General features: G+C 39.4%; 1 long non-coding RNA gene across 1 annotated transcript in view; it reads left to right on the forward strand.

Moving 5' to 3' along the window:
* The first annotated feature begins 1586 nt into the window (after nt 1–1586).
* LOC105482346 (uncharacterized) overlaps nt 1587–26271 on the forward strand; it is a 31241-nt gene continuing 6556 nt past the window's right edge. The window contains exons 1-3 of the long non-coding RNA XR_987553.2: nt 1587–1783; nt 4964–5204; nt 25103–25297. This is a non-coding gene — a long non-coding RNA (uncharacterized lncRNA). The remainder of the gene's footprint in view (nt 1784–4963; nt 5205–25102; nt 25298–26271) is intronic.

The following is a 26271-nucleotide window of genomic DNA, read 5'->3' on the forward strand; positions in this document are numbered from 1 at the left end:
ATCACTCGGTCTTTCTGGATGCCCCTGAAATGCCCCTAAAAAGTCAAAGAAAAGGATTCCCCCATGAAAAGGGAAAGGAAAGTATGACCATCCAGGGACTTTCCTGGGACTTGCCCACTTACGATCCTGTCAAAGTGACTGATTGTGGACTTGGCTCTGGAGTCCAGGAATTAGAATGAGAGAAGAAAGGGAGGTTGGGGAAGAAAAAGCTTGATGCAGGGCAGGCAAAGACAGCAAAGGTGGTGTTGAGTGGAACAAGGACCTGAGAATTTATCATTGACTCAAGAGGCAGATAAAAGACTAGGCAGAGAGCTGCAGCACAGTCCTGCAAAGAATAATGGGCCCTATCAGGGCAGGCCCTTCCTACTGCACTAGGTGCTGTCTGGAAGGTATTCCTTAGCTTAAAGACAAAGCCAGGTGGTGCAGTTAGTCCAGGGCCACATGGTAGGAGGGGGAGGCCTTCTGAGTCATGGAGGTTCTAGAACCTTCTCTCTGCATCCCTATCTAGGGTGCAATAGTAGATGCTCAATCAATATTTATTGGGTTAATGAGTCCCTTGGGAAGGTAATATATTAATATATTAATATATTATCTGCTGCTAATGGATTTGTGCAAATTAGCTTAAAATGAGAAAAAAAAAAAAAACCTTTCTTTGGTTCTTTGTATCTTATTAATGTAATGCATGAAGAATCCCAGTTTGTTTCCACAGTAATCTTGGGAAGAGTGTATTTGTGACCTTGAGTACATAATCTTTCTGTGCCTTGGTTTCCCCCTCTGTAAAATGGAAGCCATAGTAGTTCCTACCTCATAGAATCGTTGTTGGAATTAAATGCCATGATACATGTAAAGCACTTAGAGTCCTCCCCTAGAGACTGTGCCTTCTGCATTATTGGGGCCTGTTTCTTCACTCTCAGAAAGTGGTCCAATAAGTAGTGCCTTAGGATGTGGAGACCAAGCTGTGGCTGTCACCATCCGGACTGTGACACCATCGCAAGTCACCATCTGGGACGGTGACCCAGCTGGCAGACAGTCTCCCCACAGGACAGGATGTGGGCTGGTAGATGCTTCTGGCCTCACAAGCTTAGTCCGGAATTTTGCTTTAGAAGGCATTAGAGATCCTTTTTCCTTGGTTGTTTACCTGTTCCCAAGGATGTGGAAAGCCCTCTGGAACCTTCAGACAGTGCTATCATAGAACTAGAGAACCAGCAAGGGAGAAGCTGGGAGGAAAATCAGAGAAGAGTACAGGATGGGGAAGGAGAGGGGTGCTGGCCACTCCTACATTCTTGCCTTGATGTTTGTTCTGTATATTTTTGTTTTCTAAAAATTTTAATTTTAATTTTAATTTTATTTTTGAAGCCAGATACTTTTACTTTTTAGCAACATTTCGACATTATGCAACATTAATGAATGCATTCAGGGCATTTTTTTCTGGAGGCACTGGTATAAGCAATCAAGCTACCATATTTCATGGAAGAGGGGAAGTGGAATAAAGTAAGGATGGAAGGCTTTATAGGAACATGACCGTGAAGGATTCTTAAGATCTGTCAAAAAGTTTATATTTATCATGAGAACAATGGAAAGTCATTACAAGACGTAGTAACATGGCAAGAGCTGCATTTTAAAATGATCACTCTGGCTACAGTGCAAGATGATGGAGTCAAGTTTTGGAGAAAAGATAGAAGCAAGGAAATTGTTTCAGACATTCAGACAAGAGAGAGTGGTGGCTCTCAAGATCAAAAGACAGATTTAGTGTGGAGGCACTAACTTGAGAGCCAACATGGAGGTGAGTGTTGCAGCTACACGAGGGGTTGAGAGAACAGAGGGAGTATATGGGAGTGTATGGAGAGAACACGCTCAAGAACAGAACCAAGAGGAACATCAGTCTTTAAGGGCCTGGCAGAAAACAGTACTAGTGAAGGAAACTAAAGAGTACCAGAAAACAGGTATACGAGGAGGTGTGATATCACAGAACCTAGGTATTTTATTATTTATTTTTGTGTGTGTTTACAACTGTAATTTAATTTAATTAATTTTTTTCCAACTTTTATTCTAGATTCAGGGGGTACATGCACAGGTTTGTTGCCTGGGTATATTGGCTGATGGTGAGGTTTGGATTATGAATTATCCCATCACCCAGATACTAAGCACAGTACCCAATAGTTTTTCAACCCTTGCTCACCTCCTTCCCTCCTTCCCCTAGGAGTACCCAGTTTCTATTGTTCCTGTATTTATGTCCATAAGTATTTAATGTTTTGCTCCCATGTGTAAGTGAGAACATGTGGCATTTGGTTTTCTGTTCCTGCATTAATTTGCTTAAGATAATGGCCTGCAGCTGCATCCATGTTGCTGCAAAGAACATAGTTTCTTTCTTCTTTATGGCTGTGTAGTAGTCCATGGTGTATATGTACCACATTCTCCGTATCCAGTCCACCAGTGATGGGCACCTAGGCTGATTCCGTGTCTTTGTGCATAGTGCATAGTGCATAGTTCATAGTACTGTGATGAGCATTTAAGTGCATGTGTCTTTTTGATAGAACGATTTGTTTTCTTTTGGATATATATACCAGTAATCGGGTGTGGGGTTGAATGGCAGTTCTGTTTTAAATTATTTGAGAAATCCCCAAACTGCTTTCCACGGTGGTTAAACTAGTTTATATCACAGGTGAGCAGTGACTATCTGGGCCAGTAGCACAGGGGTAAAAGAAATTACCAAGACGGTTGTAGGTAAAGAAAGGCAAACTTATTAGAGAGTATGAAAATATGTTGCAAGGGGCAATGGGCAGAATCAGCAGAAGAGGGGCTGACTGCAAAGAAACAAAAGCTTCCTGGAGATTTAATAGAACGGTGCTGTGCTGTGTGCTGAAGAGGGCTTGTGCAGTATCAATAACACCAAGGTTGCAGTGAACTAACTCGCAATTTTTTGTATTAGCTAAAGGTCTGATGATAGCTGGGTGCAGGAAGATTGTGAGTAATTTGTGCAGGAGGGCTATGTGTCCTGGACCATGAAGAAAGGCAGACTTGGAGCTTATCTGGTTTTTCTTTGTGTTTTCCTCTGTTCCCATCAGCCTGACTTCTTTTCCCTAATTAGGACTCCACAGTTTACCTTCCCACCACCAGTATATAAGTGTTGCCTTTTCTCTGCAGCCTTGTCAGCATTTGTTTTTTTGTTTTTTGACTTTTTAACAATAGCCATTCTGACTGGTGTAAGATGGTATCTCATTGGTTTTGATTTGCATTTCTCTGACGATAAGTGATGTGGAGCATTTTTTCATATGTTTATTGGCCATTTATGTCCTCTTTTGAGAAGTATCTGTTAATGTCTTTTGCCCATTTTTTAATGAGGTTATTTGTTTTTTGCTTGTTCAGTTGTTTAAGTTCCTTATAGATTCTGGATATTAGATCTTTTTCAGATGCATAGCTTATGAATATTTTCTCCCATTCTGTAGGTTGTCTGTTTACTCTGTTGATAGTGTCTTTTCATGTGCAGAAACTCCATAGTTTAATTAGGTCCTACTTGTGAATTTTTGTTTTTGTTACAATTGCTTTTGAGGACTTAGTAATAAATTCTTCTCCAAGGTCTATATCCAGAATGATGTTCACAGGTTTTCCTCTAGGATTCTTAGTTTGAGGTCTTACAGTTAAATCGTTGAGCCATCTTGAGTTAACTTTTGTATATGGTGAAGAGTAGGGGTCCAGTTTTGTTCTTCTGCATATGGCTAGACAGCTATCCCAGCACTCTTTATTAAACAGGGAGTCCTTTCCTCACTGGTTATTTTTGTCACCTTTGCCAAAGATCAGATGGCTGTAGGTATGGAGCTTTATTTCTTGGTTCTCTCTTCTGTTCCATTGGTCTATGTGTCTGTTTTTATACCAGCACCACGCTGTTTTGGTTACTGTAGCCTATAGTTTGAAGTTGGGTAATGTGATGCCTCCAGTTTTATTCTTTTTGTTTAGGATTGCTTTGGATATTCAGGCTCTTTTTTGATTCCATATGAATTTTAGAATAGTTTAGAATTTTAGAATAGTTTTTTCTAGTTCTGAGAAAAATGATGCTGGTAGTTTGATAGGAATAGCATTGAATCTGTAGATTGCTTTGGGCAGTATGGCCATTTTAATGATATTGATTCTTCCAATCCATGAGCATGGAATGTTTTTCTATTTCTTTGTGTCATTTGTGATTTCTTTTAGCAGTGTCTTGTAGCTCTCCTTGTTGTTCTCTACATTTTTCTAAGATGGGTCTTTGAAAGGGCCCGGGGCTCTGGCCAAGCAAATTCTTTTCTCCCCATCCTTCCTACTCCACCCCACACCTCCCCAGCCTGGTAAATTGGTCCTAATACTTCTAGCTCCACTTTGCTTCTCCTCTCCACTAACGCTGTGTTACTGATGTCTGAGCAAGCCTTGAAAGGGGATATGACTCTGAAAACATCAGAGGCAATGGAAGGAGAAGAGACACAGGGCACAGAGGGAATGAGAGAGAGAACGTAAAATTTTCTAAAAAGGAGTAGAGCTGGGGCACGAGGGGAAATGGGGGTAAGAAGGGAAGATGAGTACTCAGGAGGTGGAGTGAGTGAGCCATGGAGAGAGACTCTGAGCCAGGAATAACACCAGGGGCTGCAAGTGGCAGCCTGTGGGCCGAATCCAGTCAAATACTAATCTAGGGGCTCACATAGGGTTTCAAAATTTGGAATTCCCATAAAAACTCAGGTTTCCAGCTTGAAAGATCTGGTCATGCAAGGTTAACATTTTTTCATGGCAACATGGAATGGAGCCGGGTGGCAGTGCCTCCCTCTAGAGGAGGCACATGTCCTCTCAAGGTCGCCACAGTCCCCACCACCCTCTATTGTCACATTCAGCCTGCTTCACTTGCTTAAATTATCTGCCCAGTCTCTATAGGTACCTGGGGTTGGGAGCCTTCACTTATTTGTGTCATTTTTAGTATCAGAAATATCTTCTTCTTTTTCAGCTACTCTCCAAATCTAGACCTGAGCACAGAGGCAGTAACTAAGAGATGGTTTTGAAGGGTGGAAAAGAAGAGGTAGAGATGAAAGAGGAAAGAAAATTTGAAAGCAGGAAGGGAAAAATCGAGGGCAAGGGAGTGGGAAGGTAGACAGGTGGAGAGAACAGGAAGAATTAGGATTTTCCTTTCCCACCTGGCCCAACTGGCCCCCCTCAATTTCCTTGAAGAAGACATGTCATCTTTGCGGGTGAGTAACTTTTCTCATTAGTGCAAGGCGGCATCAACACGTTCATCATCAAATAATGAACTTTCCATAGTGCTCCTCTGAGAATGAATCAGATGGAGATTCTTAAATAAATTAATCAATGACAACACACTGTTTATATTAGCTTTCCAGGATGACGAATGTAATGTTTATTGAGCTTAGAATTTGCGCTACCATATAACGACACCATTACTGCTTTCTTCCAGCTCATATTAATTTCACAAAACAAAGCAATTGGTCCCAAGTGTTTCTAAGTTAAAGCTTTCATAAAGGGTGGTGGAGCTGTGTGGGTGGGGTAGGGAGAGAGAGAAAGGTGGGAGGTTTATTGTCGATTGTTTCATTAAAACATCAGTCAATCTTAACCACCCTTTAAACAGTTCCCGTCTCCCTGACTACACAATGTTTGCTGGTATGGCAGCTGATTTTCTGTAAAAATGCCAAATTGTACACTATTTCTGAAAGAAAGAACTCGTACGCTGAAGAGGTTAAAGGGCTTTCTGTTTATTTATTTGGATCTATCAGCATTAGCTCTCGAATCAGCTTTTCCTAATCCACTCAAATTGGTGTAGAAACTGTACATATCACCCATTCAATTAATAATTCCTAAGCCCTCACTATGTCCCAGACCTTCTTCCAGGCACTGGGACATAACAGGAGAAACCACTTTGCTCAGGAAGCCCTCAGCCTAGAGGGCAGAGTCGGACATTAAAGAAACCCACACGGATCCAGGGTAATTTTCAACAAAAATTGGAGCTGTGAAATAATTTAAACCAAACCAAGAAAAGTAGAGTGAGTAGGAGAGGGCCCTCTTAGAAAAGTGATCACTGAGGAACAAACCTGTCCTAGCTCTTGAGTGACAGGAAGAAACATACCCTGTGAAGATTTAGGGGGAGGTGCTCCTGGTGGGGGGAAGAGCAAGTGCAAAGGTTTGGAGGCAGGAAGGAGCTTACTCTGTGCAACACAGCAAAGGAATGGCAGCATCGGAGTTGGGAGAGACAGGCTTGCTGGAACCACAGAGATCAATTATAATATAAAACGTTTGAAGGGGTATGCAGTTTTCTTACCTTTAAGCATGAATACTAATTGGAAGTAGGCTAATAAATAACTGTACTGTAGAAATCCTTAGGGAACCTATTTTGATGCATAGAGAATGATAACTATTTGTAATTATCATAACAGAATTGTCTGTAAATAAATGCTTCTAAAAATGCCTAATTTGACATTTTAAAAACAATTTGTCCTCTTAAGCAGTTTAAACGTACTCTTTCCAAAATGTTAACCTTCCATTTGCATTCTCAATCTTTCTTCTCTTCTGTCCCTCTTCCCCTCTAATAAGTTCTGAACCACTCTTATGAGCTTGAAGTTCTTCATAGATTTTGAAAAAGTTAACACCAGTCAAGTTCTTATCTGAATTATCATAAATTCTTAATTAATAAAATCTGAGTTTTTGCACACTCTTGGAATAATAATAGCTGATAATTATTATATTAGTTATATATATTATCCCATTTGTCAATTTATGATGAAGTTTCTTTTTCTTTTTTACCTTTTTTTTTTTTTAATTTGAGACAGAGTCTTGCTCTGTCACCCAGGCTGGAGTGCAGTGGCATGACCTTGGCTCACTGTAACCTCTGCCTCCCGGGTTCAAGTGATTCTTGTGACTCAGCCTCCCGAGTAGCTGAGATTACAGGTGTGCACCACCACGCCCAGCTAATTTTTGTATTTTTAGTGGAAACAGGGTTTCTCCATGTTGGCCAGGCTGGTCTTGAACTCCTGGCCTCAAATGATCTGCCTGTCTTGGCCTCCCAAGGTGCTAGGATTACAGGTGTGAGCCATCACACCTGGCCAATGAGGGTATGTTATTAATCTTATTTTGTAAAAGAGGAAAATGAGGCTAAGAGAAGTTATGTAACTTGGCCAAATGTACACAGCAATGAAATGGAGGAGTCAAGATTTAAACCCAGGTCCCCTGGGCTACCTGGTTATAAGCATTACAAAAACATTGTATTAGAAGCCAAGTAGACTTCTGGTCTAGCATTTACTAGCTGCATAACCTTGGGTTAAGTGCTTAAAGTCTCTAGGGCTTAGTTTTCTTCTTGGTAAAAATGCTGTTCATGATTCCTGCATAGTCGTGTCTCCTCCATGCCATGAAGAGTGCTGGGTGCTGCAGATACCATGGAAACAAGATGTAAGAATTAGCTTCATGGAGACTACTGTCTTGTTAAAGGAACGGACATGATTCAAATGACCCCACAAATAAACGTAAAATCCCAATGGAAGCAGGTGTTCTGAATTGCTACCCAGGTGGGCCTGACCTAGCTTAAAAGTTCAGGGAAGACAGCCTGAGTAACTGATCTTTGAACTAAGACCTGAGAGTTTGGTGGAGTTATCTAGATAAAGGGGAGGGGGGTAGCAGTGGGATGGGTGATGCTGAAGAGGTGAGGACAGCCCTGTGCAAAAGTCCTGTGGAAGGATGGAGTTTGGCTCTGAAATAAGGCCAGTGTGTTTGGGGCACAGGATGTTAGGATATGTGAAAGGAGAGGAAGCGGGAAAAGGACACAGATCAACCACGCAGGGGCTTAAAGGCCATTTTAGGTCCTTAGGGACCTTATGTTTACCAGATTTTATGACTTATTTTTGCTGACTCCAGTCTTTCTCCTTTCTCAAGAATCTGTTCTCTTAACCCTGCTGTCCTCTTCTCTTTCAAAAGAATGTGAAGACCTGCTCAAGGGGGCACTGTGTCAAGGGCATGGGCATTGTTCTGGTCAGCCTGCACTGCTGCTAGTCCACAGCCAGCACATACGGGGCTCTGACCTGGTGTTTGGGTCCCCTGCAACCTACTGCAGGCCAGTGAAACAGCGCATTCCTTTCCAAGACAAGAAAGCCCTTGACATTCGTTCCTTGGCAAAAGAACTAGACCTGCCAGGAAGGCCCAGTGGCCAAGGCCTCGAATGCTGGAAAGGAAATTAGTTTCGGCTAAAACACAGAGCTGAATGTCAGGCCTTTACACTCCCTGCCTCGGATGCTAATCTGGCTGGTGACAGTGGGCTATGAGAGACAAAAGGTTATGCAGGCACTTTGTATTGGATGCCCCCCTCCCTCTTTGTTTCTGATGGTGTGATGAAGGATTCGGGCTGCTGAGCTCCTGCATTAATCAGATTCATTCCATTTTGTTAGGGAGGGCTGTTTTCTGATGTCTCAGAGGAAATAAAGATGATGAATAGAGGGAAGTCTCATACTTTATTAGCGTGGATGGGCAGACAGATCCCAGTAGTAATTAATCCCAGGATGTTTACAAATTTTTTCTTCTTTGTCAACCTAGAGTCAGGGTTTGCTGTTGTTGGCAAAAAGAAAGACTGGAAGCTGAACAATGATGTTCTCCTCATAGAATTAGGGAGATGGCAAAATATTGATTAATCATCCAGTGATGCTTAATAGACAGTGGTGTCCTAAATGTCAAGACCCCCAAACTGTAATGAAAAGCAAGTTTCAGGTGTGCAGGACTCTCGTAGGAAAGCTTAGAAAATCCCATAGCTTAAGCTTGTGTTAACGAAGACCCTTCTGATTGATATGGAAAAGTGGGGTACCTAGAATGTAAGGGCTCCCCCACATAATGCAAAACAGCTATAAATGCTTGGAGAAATTGAGTTGTTTCAGAATGTTAAGAGTATTTCAGAGTATTAAAAATATTAAGGGTCAAGCAGAAAATGCTTTTGTTCCAATCCTGGGATTACTTAACATCTTTCCAGAACATCCAGGTTCTCTTTCTGGCCTAGTAAGGACTGGAGGATGGCTAAAGGTCAGTTATCCCGGTATGATTTGCATTGTTGTGAGGCTTCAAGAACACTGTTATGAGCTTTGATTCCTTTTATGCTCTGACTCAAGAACAGGAGATTTAAGCTTTGATTCTGCCTTCATAAATCATGAACCATGTGACCTTGGATGAGTCGCTTTACCTCACTTTTCTGAATTTCAGTTCACTCAACTGCAAATTCAAGGAACTGTAGCCATGCAGAGCTTGAAGTTCCTACACAGCTGAATTTAAAGGTCTGTGCAATTTTAGGATATAAGGCTGAGTGTATGATCAAACCAGGATAGACACCCCTCCTGCTTTATAAATACATTTTGGATGTGCGGGGTATATTTGTGGAGTGGTGGTGGTGGGAGAGGGTTTACCTATTAAAAACATTTTTTTAAACTTTAAAAATAAACAGCTAATAGCTAATGCATGTGAGGCTTAACACCTAGGTGATGGGTTGATAGGTGCAGCAAACCACCATGGCACACGTTTACCTATGTAACAAACCTACACATCCTGCACATGTATCCTGGAACTTAAAATAAAATAAAACATTTCAAAAACCACCTATGAATTATTTGTAATTGTATGCTGAATATATAGGTGTTTCTGAAGAGTTCTACAGTGCTTTAAACAGTTTGTTCTCTTGGATATTTTCTACTCCCTAAAGTTTTTTGTTGTTGCTTTTTTGTACATATTCTCATTTTGTTTTCAGATACTTTATTCCTAAAACATAGAAAGGTCAGCATCAGCCAATAGATTAAGAATTTGCATTAGTCTGAGTTAAGGAAAGCATCTTGCATTTTCTGGAGCACTGAGCATCTCATCTTGAACCTTCTGGGTTCTGGGAAGCTCCAAATCCATTTGCTGAGGCAAGAAGGAAACACAATTCTTGGAGGGAATCCGAAAGAGAATGAGACTGCACTGCCAATGGTCTTCTGGTCAACCCTGGCCTGCGCGACTCCACATGGGTCCTGTCTATCACACTCTGCTCATGAGAAAATACCCAAGAATCACCCACAAGTTTTAAGCAAACAAACTCTGCCTCACTGGAGATGTGCTGTTATTTGTGAGACCACCAGGCCAAGCTAATATTGCTGAACAAAAAGTAGGTAAAGGGACACTTTAAACAAAGCTTGTTTAAAGATGCAAGTTAGAAAAGACCATCATTTTCTCTCTTGGGACTCAACCTCCAATGTGAACTAAAACCTAGAGTTCACCACGCTAATTTTCTAAACCTATTGAACCAGATCAAAATCTCTGTATTTAAATATGCTGCCAGCTGAACCTGAATAGGAACAATATTTCATTTGTTTCAAATCCATGTTTTTTTTTTTTTTTTTTTCCTGCTCACGGAATCACCTAAGTGATTTGGTAGCTGGCATTTTTTTACTCGAAAAGCCCTTAGAAATGTGTGTGTGTGTCTGTGTGTGTTGAAACATTGGTTAGAAGTGTGTGTGTGTGTGTGTGTGTGTGTGTGTGCGTGTTGATGAAACATTGGTGCTTTCTAAAAAATGAAATATCTATTTCTAAAGTTGTAGTTCAGGTCCCTTACATTTTTGGTATGAGAAAAAAAAAACAATTTTATGGATTTAAAGGTTGTCTTTTTAAATGTTTTCTTTTCTTTTCTTTTCTTTTCTTTCTTTTCTTCCTCTTTTTTTTTTGGTTAGAGAAACCAACACAACTGCACAGACTTTCACATATAATAACTCAAGATAGTTCCTGTTTGCCCAGTTCCCAGATGAAAGAAAAACAAAACAAGTGTGGGGTGGTTTATCGTTTTTTGAAACAAGATACATTTTTCCCATGTTCGGATTTTCTGAAAATACTCAGCTGTAATTTAATCTACCTTTATTAGATTACCCAGTTATGTCCACAAAATTGTGGAAACCATCTTAAATTAGTAAGGTCAGGGAAGAAGCAGGCTGGATGTGAGAATTCCTGCTGCTCTCATCTGACATGTCTTCCAAACGAAGAGGCACGTCGTGGGTGAAGCACTTGGTTCACTAGGGACAGCAGAGCTCACCACCCCTCTGTGTCCCCAGTGGAGAGTCAACCTTCTGCTTCTTCCACGGTAACTTCTGAGCAACCCTAGTCCTCAAAGTATAGCTGTAGAACAGGCCAGGCTGGCAAAAGTTATCCTTTACTTGTCAAAAAATGCTTCAAGCTTATAAAGCCCTACATAGAATTGCCAGATAAAATATATCCAATTAAATTTCCATTTCAGATAAACAAAGAGTAGTTTTTTAGCATAAGTATGTCCAAAATATTGTATGAAATGCACTTATACCAAAAATTATTTATTGTTTATCTGAAATAGAGATTTAACTGGACATCCTATACATATTTGCTAAATTTGGCAACCAACATCAAGTCACCCAAAGAGGCCAGGATACTATTCATAGTAGCAAAAATAAAACCAGATAAATTAATTATCCATGTGGTAGGTATGAATCTTAGGCCATAAATACAGGCATATATGATGTATCATCTCCTTAATTTTTCAAAGGGAAACCTATTTTGCCTCTGAGTGTGCAACCTAGCAAGAAATTTAACCACAGCTATGATAGGGCCCTGTGCCATCCCAGGGTCCCATCTGAATCCAGGACTCTTAGATAGTGTCCAGAGGACAGGGATGGGGCTCCAAACCCCATGCTATCATGATGGCCAGAGATGTGCAAACAGCTTGGGGCTCAGTGGTCACTGTAGATATGAGGTCTCTAGTTTGAGTATTTTGAGTTCCCTATGGGGCTGAAGGATTTTTTTTTTTTTTTTTGAAGATAAAGTAGCTCTGCACTTTGGAGCCATGTTTTAGCAGATGATCTCCCCATCCTAACACAAAGAGATTTAAAATCTCTTTTTAAATTTTGCAAACTGCCTTCCTTTCTCCTCTGAGTAACTTCAAAGCCATTTTCTCATTTCTGGTTGACCTCAAAGGTACAGTTTTCTTCAATAATTTCTAAGCTTTTATGAAAGACAGAAAAAGTTGTTGCCTTCAGGTAATTTCAACTCCTCCTCTGCCTCTTCTACACAACATAGTCCCCAAGGAAGTAATTCCTTATGGGTCTGACTATCTGCTTGAAATGAAAGCAGGCAAAACCCGTACTGTAGTAGATTAGATTATCGTTCAGTAAATATGCTCTTCCTCTCCTCCCACCCCATATCCAGAAGAGGAGTTTTCTTCCCTCACCCACAGATGTTGAACTTGGCCATGTGACTTGCTTTGTTCAATGGGATATTAATGCACCTGACCAAACTAGGGCTTGAAATGTGCTTATGTAGTTGGGTGTGTCCTCTTCTACCTCTGCCATCGTCATTGCCACCTGTCCAAGGAGAATGAGACATGTGAAGTAGATGTGGACCAACTCACAGCTTGGAGCCAAACCTGAACAAGCCTGGTCTAGACACAAAGAACCCCAGCCATCCCCAGACACATGATTGAGAAATAGATATAGATTGTTGCATGCTAGTGAGTTTCAAGGTGGTTTGTTGTTGCAAAATAATTAACAGGTACCGGTACAAATGAAAGTTCCTATTTTGGTAGGTTAGTAAATTATTGACAGACTTAATACTCAGCTGTGATATTAGAGTTTTTGCTTTTGTTTTTGTTTTTTCTTGAGACAGAGTCTCACTCTGTCACCCAGGCTGGAGTGCAGTGGCAAGATCTGGGCTCACTGCAACCTCCACCTCCCGGGTTCAAGCAATTCTCCTGCCTTAGCCTCCTGAGGAGCTGGAATTACAGGTGCCCACCACCATACCTGCCTAATTTTTGTATTTTTAGTGGAGATAGGGTTTCACCATGTTGGCCAGGCTAGGCAGGTCTCAAACTCCTGACCCCGAGCCCACCTCAGCTTACCAAAGTGCTGGGATTACAGGCGTGAGCCACCACGTCTGGTCTAGATATTAAAGTATTTATTGCATTCAAAAATCACAAGGCATAAGGCTGTGATCCTGTGGTTAGCAGGCTTTCTCTCCATAATATCTGGCATCACTCTCTAAGTTATTTATTCTCTGTAATAGCTGATACTTATTTGATGTTTTGAAGTTGGCAAAGTGCCTTTATATTCATTATTCTATTAGATCTGTTTTATTCAATGGTGAGGTGAGGTTGATGGCAATAGCCCCATTTGATGAGGAAACGGAGTCTTAAAGAGATCAAGTTTTTCCGAAGAGAGCAAGCCAGTTTTGAGCTCCAGATCAGAGTTAGGACTCCCATCATGTCCTGCCACTCCTCTAATCACAGTATGGTTGCTCCCAGAGCATCCAACACAGGGCTGAGCCCTTTGTAATTCTCAGTAGACACCTGAGAAGTGATGGAGGGACCAAAACTTTTAACCAGAGTTATCAATGTAAAAGCCAAAGCTCCCAGGCAGCATTGCACTAGAGATTTCCTCCCCATAGCCTCTATTAGTGCTTCTCAAAGTGTATGTTAATAGGATTTGGGTTACAGGATGGGTCAGGAAGAGGGATGGAGATAGAGAAGATTAGAGGCTATTTTTCATGTGTTTTAGAAATTCTGGTTTAAGGAAATTAAGTCTTTACTTCAGGGCTTTTAAGTGCATCTGAAAGGCTTGTTCATGTGACTTTGTAGGTGAGGAATAGAGTGTACTTCATTTCTAAAACTTATTTGACCATGGGACCTTTTTATCAGAGATCATCTTGCTGAACTAGGGTTTGAGGAAACCACTTTGGAAAACACCAGCCTACGCCGCTGAACTGCTCTGGTTCTGCCTTTTGACATCTTTCTTTTGTGCCATCCGGAGCTGTTTATGCACTAGGCACCCTCTGGGCCCTTTGAACTTTTGTTCTAATTCCAAGAAGCTGTTAACTTAAGGGGATGGTAGCTTGGTGTATTAATTAAGGTTCTTTTAGCAAACAGAAAGAAACTGGCTAACTTACTTGAAGATATTAAGAAAGCTCGTAACATTGCCAACAATTAGGATTTGAAAAGAGCCAAAACCAGAGCAGTTTGGGGGATTTCAGCCCTGGGGGTCATTGGAAACGCCACTCAAATGACTTTGCTGCAGAGACGCCCCTCTGCACCTTTCTACTCAGGTTTTAGGGTTTCAGATTCCTAAGAGAGGAGCTGATTGTTCTGGCTTGGATCAGATGTCTCTGTCCCAGGATTATTCAGCCACGAAGACGGGACAGAAGGTGCCACTGAGGCAACTGCTGTGATCTGGGCAGCCATCCCAATTCGTGTCTCCTGCATCTGCTGTGCAGGAGAGTCACATCTTTTTGGGGGTTGGTTTGACGTTGACTATATAGCTAAAACTACTCTTGAAAGTCCATTACATTTCCCTCCAGGATCAGAAGACATTGCTGTCTCTTCCTTTGATCACCAAAAAAGAAGTGTAGAGGCAAAAAATTTGAATTTCCGACACAGATTGACATTTGGCCTGGACAAGCACTTTTGCAATGAGAGTTTACCCTGAAACCAACCAGCAGTTGCTCAGGGACAAGAAAAATGGCAGGTGGCCTCGCCTGAACTTTCCCAGTCCTCTCTAGCTAGTTCTCTTTTGCCAAATGCACGAAGTCGAATTCACGGAGTTCAATGTGTATATGATGCAACTCCATTGTACACAGAGATAGATTAATGTAATAGCCCTAAACAAATCTGAGAAGTAAGAACCTTAACAATCTCTTTGATTTTTACCAAGAAATGGATGAGGTCCTCAGAATGGTGTCCTGGAAAAAAAAAAAAAAAAAAAAAAAAAAGGAACTTTAAGGGGCCATGCTTTGCACATTGATTCAAAGGCAATCTAAACTTCTACTTTTTTTTAAACAAGTCAAAACTGAGGATTTTTTCTGCTTCTGAAATTTCAAAATCAGACGCAAATGAGGCATTAAAAAAAATAAGCCCCCCAAGGGCACCATCACCTACTACTATGTTGTACTGTGGGGCTTTATTTGAATATATTTTGTTTTTATTACTTTGTTCTCTTTCCTTGCTGTGATTTACAAAGCAGTGTGGGAAAATGGTTAATACAGAATAAAAGTTAAAATTAAAACCACTTTTTCCACTATACTGCTGTCTCCTTCCCACTCCTTCATCCCTGGGGGCCTGTTCAGCTGAGCTTAGTAGCACAAAGGCTACTGAGGTCTAGAGCTAGATTCATAATCTACCTAAAATGGATTGATTTTCTAGCTCTGGGAACAGATAAATGATTAGTTGACTACAGTTGATAATTTGGAGAGAATTGACAGTAATGGAATAACCTCATTTTAGTGTGCCTGGAGAACTCTGGAAATTTGTGACATTTATTAAACTATTCAGATTAGCTCAAATAACTTTATGCTTGAAAATGACACTGATTTGGGTCTCCTACACAGGCACAGGAGAACTGTGTCTTTCCACCCACCTGTGGGATGACACCTGAATCTTTTCACTTTGTCAGAAAAATACTTCCACCCAAACCAGTGACCCAGTCTAGGCTCTTACCATCACCCAAATCTTTGTTGAGTACTTACGATGTGTCAGGCACAGTGTTGGCTGCTTTTATAGTCACAATTTGTTTAATCTACACAACTTTTTTTTTTTTTTGCAAAACATATTAAAATCCCATTTTACATATGAGAATATTCAGATTCATGATGATTAAGAACCTTACCTTGGACAGACAATCATAATAATCATAATCCCAATCATAATCATCTTAACCATCATCACCCAAGTGGACAGGAAAAAGGTCTCTCAGAATAGGAGATAAATGTGGAAGACTGAACCAGCGCACATGAGATAAATTGGTAAGTACAATAATAACAGCATATTCAAGGCATGGTGCTATGCATCTTTAGGTACTATATTTACTTTAATCATCATAGTGATTATATGAAGTAGGTAGGAAAATGAGCCCTGTTTCAGAGGTGGGGAAATGGAGGTCTCAGGGAGCTTAAGGAAATCACTGGCAAGTGAGCACTGGGCTTCAGCCCTCATGTAGGCACAGTTTATAGAACAAAGCAGGTATCAGTGACAAAGGGCATTGAGATAAGTCAAAACAGCTTCAGACTGCAAGTAATAACAAAAAAGACTCCAAGTGGGACAAAAGCTCTTTTACTTAACAAGTATGCAGGGCTGTAACACAACATTCAAGTGTTTGGGGATGTGAGTAGGAAGTTATCTCTGAACCATGACTCTAAGAAGTCGAGGACAAGAGGCTGAGTGGTTGCCATCAGTCAAAAGCTTTTCTAAGAAGAATGAGGTGCATCTCTTCTCTGCCCCCATGCACAGGTACACTTGACTAGGGCTGTCTAGTGCCAACCAAACCTCAGTATTTTTATGGGAAAGTCAAGAATCCAAAGAGGATTTGAGAAGGAAGCTACCATTACATCTGAACTTCTTCTCCGCTATCTTCTGGCTAACAGAAGGATTCTATTTTTAAGTCAAACTGTGCGTTAAGTATCTCTCTGAAACACAGCTGTGCTGAATTTTTAAAGGGAATCAAAGCCTTTCAATAAAGAAATGAACTTTAATGAAACACCAGATTGGCAGAAATTGAGAAAAGGGACAGGGATTTGGATAACGATGTTTCTTCAAGATGCTAGAAAGTACTGAGACAGATGATAGAATGTCCAGCAATTTCTTTAAAACATGTGGGAGTAGTAAAGCTAGCAGAAGACAATAAATAACAAGAATGAGAGCAAAATTGAAGGAGATCGAGACAAGAAAAATCATTCAAAAGATCAATGAATCCAGAGTTTGTTTTTTGAAAAAAATTAATAAGATGGATAGGCCACTAGCTAGAATAATGAGGAAAAGAGAGAAGGCCCAAATAAACACAATTAGAAATGATGAAGGGAATGTTACTACTGACCCCACAGAAATAAAAACAACCATCAGAAACTACTATGAACACCTCTTATTTACATAAAGTAGAAAACTTAGAAGAGATAGATAAATTATTGGACATAAACACCCTCCCAAGACTGAACTAGGAAGAAATTGATTCCTTGAACAGACCAATAATAAGCTCTAAAATTGAATCAGCAATAAATAACCTATCAACCAAAAAAGGACCCACACCAGATGGATTCACAGCTGAATTCTACCAGATGACAAAGAAGAGCTGGTACCATTCCTATGGAAATTATTCTAAAAATTGAGGAGGATGGACACCTCCTCAATTCATTCTATGAGGCCAACATCATCCTGATACCAAAACCTAGCTGAGACACAGTTAAAAAAGAAAATTTCAGACCAATATCCTTAATGAACCTTGATGCAAAAATCCTCAACAAAATACTTGCAAATGGAATCCAGGGGTACATCAAAAAGCTAATCCACCATGATCGAGTAGGCTTTATTCCTGGGATGCAAGGTTGGTACAGCGCACACAAATCAATAAATGTGATACATCACGTAAACATAATTAAAGACAAAACCCACATGATTATCTCAATAGACATAGAAAAGGCTTTCAATAAAATTTTAACATCTCTTCATATTAAAAGCTCTCAATAAACTGGGTATTGAAGGAACATACCTTAAAATAATAGGAGCCATCTATGACAAACCCACAGCCAACATCATACTAAATAGGCAAAGGCTGGAACAATTCCCCTTGAAAACCAGCACAAGACAAGGATGTCCTCTCTTACCACTCCTATTCAACATAGTGTTAGAAGTCCTGGGCAGAGCAATCAGGTAAGAGAAAGAAATAAAAGGCATCCAAATAGGAAGAGAGGAAGTCAAACTATCCCTGTTCTCAGACGACATGATTCTATAGCTAGAAAACCCCATATTCTCGGCCCCAAAGCTCCTTCAGCTGATAAACAACTTCAGCAAAGTTTTAGGATACAAAATCAATGTACAAAAGTCACTAGCATTTATATACACCAACAATAGCCAAGCTGAGAGCCAAATCAGGAATGCAATCCTATTCACAATTGCCATAAAAAGAATAGGCCGGGCGCGGTGGCTCAAGCCTGTAATCCCAGCACTTTGGGAGGCCGAGGCGGGCGGATCACAAGGTCAGGAGATCGAGACCACAGTGAAACCCCGTCTCTACTAAAAATACAAAAAATTAGCCGGGCGCGGTGGCGGGCGCCTGTAGTCCCAGCTACTCAGGAGGCTGAGGCAGGAGAATGGCGGGAACCCGGGAGGCGGAGCTTGCAGTGAGCCGAGATCGCGCCACTGCACTTCAGCCTGGGCAACAGCGTGAGACTCTGTCTCAAAAAAAAAAAAAAAAAAAAGAATAAAATACCTAGGAATACAGCTAAATAGAGAGGTAAAATATTTCTACAATGAGAATTACAAAACACTTCTCAAGGAAATCAGAGATGACACAAACAAATGGATAAACACTCCATGCTCATAGATAGAAATAATTGATATAACTAAAATGTCTATATTCATGAGGGATATTGGTCTGTAATTTTCTTTTTGTGTGGTATCTTTGTCTGGCTTTGGTATCAGAGTAATACTGGTCTCATAGAATGAGTTGAGAAGTGATATTTTTTCCAGTATTTTCTGCAAGAATTTGTAAAGAATTGCTCTTATTTCTTTAAAGGTTTGAAAGAATTCACCAATGAGGCTATCCAGGCCTGAGGTTTTTTTTTGTTTTGTTTTGTTTTTGTGTGTGTGTGTGGAAAGATATTTTAATCACTAATTTGATTTCTTTATTTGTTACAGATCTATTCAGATTTTCTATTTCTTCTTGCGTCAGTTTTGGTAAGCAGTGTCTTTCTAGGAATTTATTTTATATAAAGTATGTATTTGTTGGTATAAAATTGTTTGTGGTATTTCCTTTTTAATTTCTGTAGACCTTTTTCCTGATTTCTTTTTCTTGATTAGTCTCACTAAAGATTGACAATTTTGATGATCTTTTCAAAGAAATCAACTTATGATTTTATTAACTTTCTTACTTTTTTGTTTTATATTTCACTGATTTCCATTCTCATCTTTGCTGTTTCCTTTCTTCTCCTTACTTTGCATTTAGTTTGTTCTTCATTTTCTAGATTCCTAAGGTGAAAACTTTGGTTACTGACTTGAGATTTTTCTCCTTTTTTAAAACATAGTCATATAAAACTACACATTTCCCTCTAAGCACGATTTTAGCTTCACCCCATAAATTTTGATATGTTGTGTTTTCATTTTCATTCAGTTAGGATTTATCCTGCATTTTCAACTTTGATCCTTGGGTTATTTAGAAATGTGTTGCTTTATTTCAAAGTATTTGTGGATTTTCCATAGTTATTTCTGCTGTAGATTTCTAATTTAATTCTGTTGTGTTTGAAGAATATATTTTATATGATTTCAATTTTTAAAAATGTTTTGAAACTTATTTTATGGGTTACCATGTGATCCATCCTGGAGAATATTTCATAAGTGCTTGAGAAGAGGGAGGGCACTGATGAATGTTAGCGTTACTGAAAGTGAGGCAACCAGAAATTATGTGCCCTGTGATGTGATGCAACAGGTGGTTCACAATACCACCTATATTAGATAAAATAGACTAGAATATAGTGCAATGAAAATAACCTAAAATCTTAGGAACTATTTATCTACTAAGGGCCCAGGCTGATGGGAGTCTATCTGGACATGCCCTCTCATTTTTCTTCATGGCAGAGAGATAAAGGTGAATCTTGTAAGAAAATATCCATATTTTAAAAAGATGCATGCTTAGGTATATAAAGGTAAAATTGTGTCTTTAATTTATAACATTTTAAAATTCTTAAGCAAATAAAAACGTGACAGATGAAGCAAATGTGGCAAAATCTAGGTAATTGTGGGATCTGAGTGGTATGAATATTAGAGCATGTTATGTTATGGTCTCTGTTTTTGTATATGTTTTAAATTTCCTTAATACAAATGTTTTAAAAATGTAATCTAATTATGTCATTTCTTTAAAACCTGTATGTTCCCTCCTCTTTTTCTGACAAAGTTCTACTTATCATTTGGATCTTAGACTGTTAGCATGATTAATGTCTTCTTCTTTGTTGATAACATTTTTATTGGGTATTTAGCATTTGCTAGGGACTGGGTTAAGCACTTTGCCTCTTTTATGTTTTTAATATCACAACTAGCAGAGTTATTTGTCATCTGCCTTTTGTAAATGAAAAAAACTGAAGTACAGAGAACAGCTTGTCCAGGATCCTGAGGCTAGTGGATTAAGAAACTAGGATTTGAGCCCAGGAAGGCTGACTCTTATCACTACACCATTACCCTCTTGGTTTCATGGCTGCTTAGTATTTCTCTCTCTTGTGTCTTTTGAAATTAGTATGGCGCCTAGTGCAAGATAAATGCGTAGGAATTTTTGTTAAATGGAGGTTGATAGCTGGGTTTCAGTAATTTTTTTCAGTTCCTTATCTGCTCATTGATTTGCTCATAAACAGTCACTGTCCCCTTGATATTCCAATTTTGTCATAATGATCCATACATACTTTCTGAAAAGGGGCATTCCAAACACAGAGAAAAAAAGACCAGCCACATCCTTTCCTAAGCACAGCCTTTCCTATGTGTTTACTTGGTGCTCCCGCTGATTATTGCTTTGAACACACTGTAATGTAGTACTTTGTTTATGTAAACACCTCTTGTTTAGTCTGGCGATTAGAGAGTTTGGGACCCTGTCTTATGTATCTCCCAATCTTCAGTGCCTAACACGGTGATTGACATGCCTTGGGTGAGTTAGCATGTTTATTGAATGGGTAAGTGTACAAAAGCTAGTAATGAATTCCTCTTCATATTAAGCCTAGCCCTTTTAAATGAAGTCCAGATGTTGTTTCTGTAAAAAATTTCCTAGTGCCTTCCAAAGTTAATCATTCTCAACTTTGTGATATTGAACCTATGTACACATTCATAATTCCATTTATATTGTGCCATACATTATTATTATTATTTTTGCCTGTTTGTCTCTCCAACTAGGTGTGAGCTTTGCAAAGCCGGGACTGTGCTTTATCATTTCTGTCTTTCTGACACCTAGCAACATACCTGGCCCAGAGTAGAGGCTAAAACAATCACAAAACCATCAAAACTTTCAGAATCATCAAAGTGCAAGACTATCAATATATTCATCTATTGTCTTTAGTAGATATTACAATAAAGGGATGTGTTACTTTCTGGACCATATGAAAAGATTTCTGAGTGACTCCTGATGTAATTAGAAAGTGGAGGTTCTCCTTAGTAGAATAACACTACCACTGCCATTTCAAAGTCTTCCTGTCACTCTTTGTCAGTTGCCTTTGAGACATAAGCTAGTCATTGCCACTTTGTATTTATGTTGCATTTTCTCTGCTAAAACTGCAGTATTCCATAGGGCCAGTAATTTAGTTTTTATTTTTCCAAAATTTTCTAGATTTACCATAACTGGGGAAATAAAGTTGGGGGAAGAATAAAGCAAATGCCTAAGGTATTGTGGAAAACCGGCGGTCTGTATTTCTCTCTATAACCTCAAAGCCATTTCCCTACTTCAGGGCTCAGTTTCCTCACCTATAAAATCAGGTCTTATCAAATAATGCATGAAGCCTCTCCTGTGTTCCAGAATTTGTGATATCTTTGGCCAGGGGATCATCCCCATAAGAGGAGGAACAAACAAAACCTGTTATCTGACTGGCTGAAGACCCAATGTTGCAATTTGTCTTCTTATTTAATGTAGGATGGAAAAAACTTGGAGCAAGGATTCACAGCCATCCTAACCACCAGGTTCACCACATAAAATGAAATACACAGTGGGATAAGTAGAAATACAGGGCCTGTCTAAGAAGAAGGACAGAGAGTACAAGTAACCTAAAATTTTACCTTCCCATCCCTATCCCTGCTATAACCACCTTGTTGGTCCAGAATTCAAGGTCAGCAAATACGTGGCAGACAGGCCTCCCATCCTAACCATTGTCCATGGTGGAATCTGCTTATTGATGATAGCACTATTTTCTTTTAAGGCTAGACTGGAAATCTTTCTCAATATAGTGCTTCTCCAAACAGCAATGATTGATTGGAGTTGGCATATAAGCTGAAGTCTATTTGCATCTTGGCCTCAAATTTCCTCCTGATTCAAGCAGAGAAAAGCAATAAAAAAAGGATTTGTGATTTAAAACAGATAAGGGACCTTAGGCAGGTTACCTACTTCGGGTGCTGATTTGTAAACAGAGAATTCCCGGGGCTCCTCCATTCAAGCATTCTGTGTTTCATGGATTCTAGATGTTCTTATCCCTTTTTGAAAAATGGGGCACATGTTATTACATATACTGTTATTACAAATCTCTGGCTTCATAACGTATCAGAATTCAGGTGACATTGAATGTGTCTGGACACATCAGACATGAAAAGCATTAGATGTTCGCACAACTGCAGGAGCTATGAGGTATCTTTTGTTAATCCTCTCCAACTTGCAGACAAGTTCTCTGGGGTTGGAACAATCGGATTAGGCTTGAGTGAAGCTTGGCTCGCAATGTCAAGGAAAACCTAACAGGGCTGGCATCTGTTAAGCAGTCATTGTTAGCATCTTTCTCTGGCAACTACTTTTTTTTGACTTGTTTCAGGCTTCAATTGCTTTTATTTGCCTAGGATACCAGATCAATAATCTGAATCTCTTCTCTCTCTTTCTCTGTCAATTTTTCAGAAATAAAGTACTATTTTTTGTGGTGAAGGGAAAGTAAAGCAGGTAGAACTGCAGAGGGTGGAAAAGGAGGTAAGAATGCTAATAGAAGGAATAAAAGGTAGTATTTATTGGGTACTTTCTGTGTGTCAAACACGGTGCTAACACATTTAATCATGACAAACTATGACAATCTATTAATAATCTCTCTTTTATAGATGAGAAAATTTAGGCCTGGGGGATTAAATAATTTTTTCAGTGTCCTGCAGTGAATTTGTAGAAGTGGAAAATCTGTGAGTCACATCTCTTTCTTCTTCTACCACGCCACACTGCTTCTCTCAATCCAGCACTGCAGGGCTTTTCTCAAATCACCCCAAGGCATCACCCAAGTCTCTTTCAGTGTAATTAACAGAAGACTCACCATGAGCAAGCTATTCCTCTTCTCTAGTGCCTCTGCTTTCCACTTCACTCTCAGTCCCTTCCTCTATGGTGCCATCAGCACCAGACTTTGCGCCAATCCCTTCAACAACTCCAATAGGAAAAGCAATTATTTTCCTCTATAGCCCTAGTAAAAACCCAAGAGTGTGTGTTTTTGGTTTGACTTGCATTAAGTGCCCAAGCCTGAGCTATCATTGTGGCTAATTAGAAAGAAGTGATTTGATTTTCTAGACCTGGGTCAGCCACCACTCCTGGAGCTGGTGGGAGAAAAATCCATCTAAACCACAGGGGCTGAAAGTTGAAGGAATAGTGCTATAAGCAAAAGTCAGGTCTGGTGCCTTGAAGAAAAGTAGATAGGTATCATTAGGCAGCAAAAACAATAGACATCCACTCATTAACTCATGTTAATGTAATATAGCCTTGTGGTCATGCTTTATATATCAATTAGAAACTTTGTCCTGGTTAAATTCCAGAAGTTTAGAATGCTCCCTGATTCTTGCACATGAGCCCAGGTCTAGTGTGTTAATATTGTTATCCTGGGCAGTCTCTCCATTGTCCATGCTTTTGTGTCTCAAGCCAACACTTTGCAAAGGCCCCACAGCCGTCACAGACAGAAGCAAGAGTGAGTTTTTCTCCTCATGTTGGAAAAGGTTGCACTTTTGCCCAAGACAGCTTTAAGTACTGCCTCCCTCATGACCTACCAGGTAAGGAATCAGGGAAGACCTTGACCTCCCTGGGGGTCTCTTGGATCTCAGATAAATGTAATTGTTCTTCGAATCCTATTTGTAATTCAAGGCCAGCATCTATCCACCTTCTCCACGAAGCCTTTTCTAGTCCTTCCACTATAGTTCTGGCAAAGATTCTTTGTTAACCAAATATTAGTCTGCCTCCTGAACCTTCTAGACTCACTTGTGCACTTCCTTGTAAAATCCAGTTTTAGCAAGAACCCTGCTAAATCAGTTTAGCAAGAAATCCCTACCCTCTCTACTTGATCACTCTCAGTACTGATCAGGCTCCTCATCTTCCACCATCCCCCAGGTGATGTCTGATCACACAGGCCTGTCTTCAGCAAAGATCATGTTAGAATGGTTGAGCCAAAATCCCCATCGCTCCTGATGTTACTTCTCACTGATTTTCTATCCACTGGTTCCTACCTTACTTCTTGGCTATAAATTCCCCCTTTCCTATGCTGTATTTACAGTTGAGCTCAATCTCTCTCCTTCATGGAAAAATTGCATTGCATTGGGATGGTCCCAAATAATATCTCCCTTATTGTGCTTTAACAAGTGTCATTGAATTTCTTTTCCTTAACAGAACATATCTACTATGTCTTGTGATGCTGGACTTTCTTTCTTTAAAGATATTTTTTTAAATTTCAAAATTATTGATACATAAAAAAGAGCATTTGTAATATATGTATAACTCATAAAGCATAATTATAAAACAAATGCCCATGAACCCACCACCTGATGTAAGAACTTTCCCTATTAAGGTTACATGTGTGTTATTTTCCAATTCCATTCTCCTCTTGTATCCCAGCAACTATTATGTTGAACTTTTTCTTTATATGATCTTTGTTTTGAAAAATACTTTATTATCCATGTTTATTTATCTAAATAATTCAGAGTGTACTTTTGATTTTGTTCATTTAAAAAAGTTATAATTTATGTAGTCTTCAAGAAATTGCCTTTTTTGCTCAAAACTATTTCTCAGATACTTTGTGTTATGTGTTCATTCATTTTCACTGCTGCATACAATTTCATGTGTGGATATAGAATAATTCATCTATTCTCCATGAACAGATATTGGGATTGTTTCTACGGTATTGTTACTACAAATACTGAAGCAATGAACATTCTTGTACATGTCTCTTGGAGTGTATGTAAGAGTTTCTTCAGGAATTCTGTTTTAACTGATGTTTAGAAATGCAATTAATTTTTATATATTACTCTTATTTTCAACCACTTTCTTAATTACCTTTTATTCATTATAATAATGTTTCTTACATTATTTTGAGTTTTTTAGGTAATCATATTATCTGTAAATAATGGCAATTTTTCTTTCTAATCCTTATAACTCTTGTGGTTTTTCTTGTCTTATTGCATTGGCAGTATTGTCTTCCAGACAACGCTGAATAGAAGTTGTGGTGGTGGGCATCTGTGTTGGCTGCTATTATACTCTGCCTAGATCCCTTTGGAAATGAAGAACTCATGCCTACAGCTACTGAGAGTGCTACCTGAAGACAACCGTCAGCTTTAAGCCCTTTTTGGGGATCACCTTGCTTGAAAAAAACTGTCTCACACAAGGTACGCCATCTTCCAGGACGAGCCAGCATCCAATGGCTGATTGACATGGGGATATAAAGGCCTAACCTTCATTTCCCAATTGGGTACAATTCTAAAGGGCCAGATCCAGAACTCTCCATAAGATTGACTGAGGTCTTCATTGGAACTGTGTCCTAGCTCAACTTTTTCCTCTGCCCAAGCCAGCTTCCTTCCTTTTTCTTTCACATACATCAGTCCCAGGAGCACTCCTGAATAAGCATTTTGTATCCCAACCTCTAGCTCGATGTCTGCTTCCTGTGGAACATAGTCTATGATAGCACCTTATATGGAGCCTCATTTTCAAATGAGAATGCCTTTACTGTATCAACATGAAGAATAAAGTTGCAGTAGGGTTTTTGATAGATATTCTTCATTTGGTTAAGGAAATTTTCTTCTTTCATGTGCTAATGTTTTTTTACAATTATGAATGGGTAATTTTCCTCTCCTTGAAACCCAACAGTTCTTTGATGAGGGTATGCTAAAGGTAAACTGTCTCCATTTATCTGAAAGTGTTTTTCATTTTGTCCTCGCTCTTGAAAGATAGCCTTTATGGAGCACATAATTTTAGCTTGATAGTGAATTTATTTCCATGCTTTGAAGATATTTGATATTCCTTATTGATTACTGAGAAATCAACATCTGCCTATGTGAGGGACATGCATTTTCTCTCTGGCTGCTTTTAAGATCTTTCCTTTGTCTTTGGTGTTCAGTTTCATTGCACTGTATCTAGACATGAGTTTCTTTTTATTGATCCTACCTAATATACATTCTGCTTTCTGTATCTATGGATTTGGGTTTCTTATCAGTTCTGGAAAATTCTAAACCATTATCTCTGCAAATAATCATCTTCTTTGTTCTCTTCTTTTGGGTCTCTACTAGGCAATGGAAGCAATTATACTTTCTCATTCTATTCTTCACGCCTTTTAATCTGTTATATTTTCCATCTTCTTGTCTCT

This window comes from Macaca nemestrina, chromosome 6, assembly GCF_043159975.1.
Source record: "Macaca nemestrina isolate mMacNem1 chromosome 6, mMacNem.hap1, whole genome shotgun sequence".
Classification (NCBI taxonomy): Eukaryota; Metazoa; Chordata; class Mammalia; order Primates; family Cercopithecidae; genus Macaca; species Macaca nemestrina.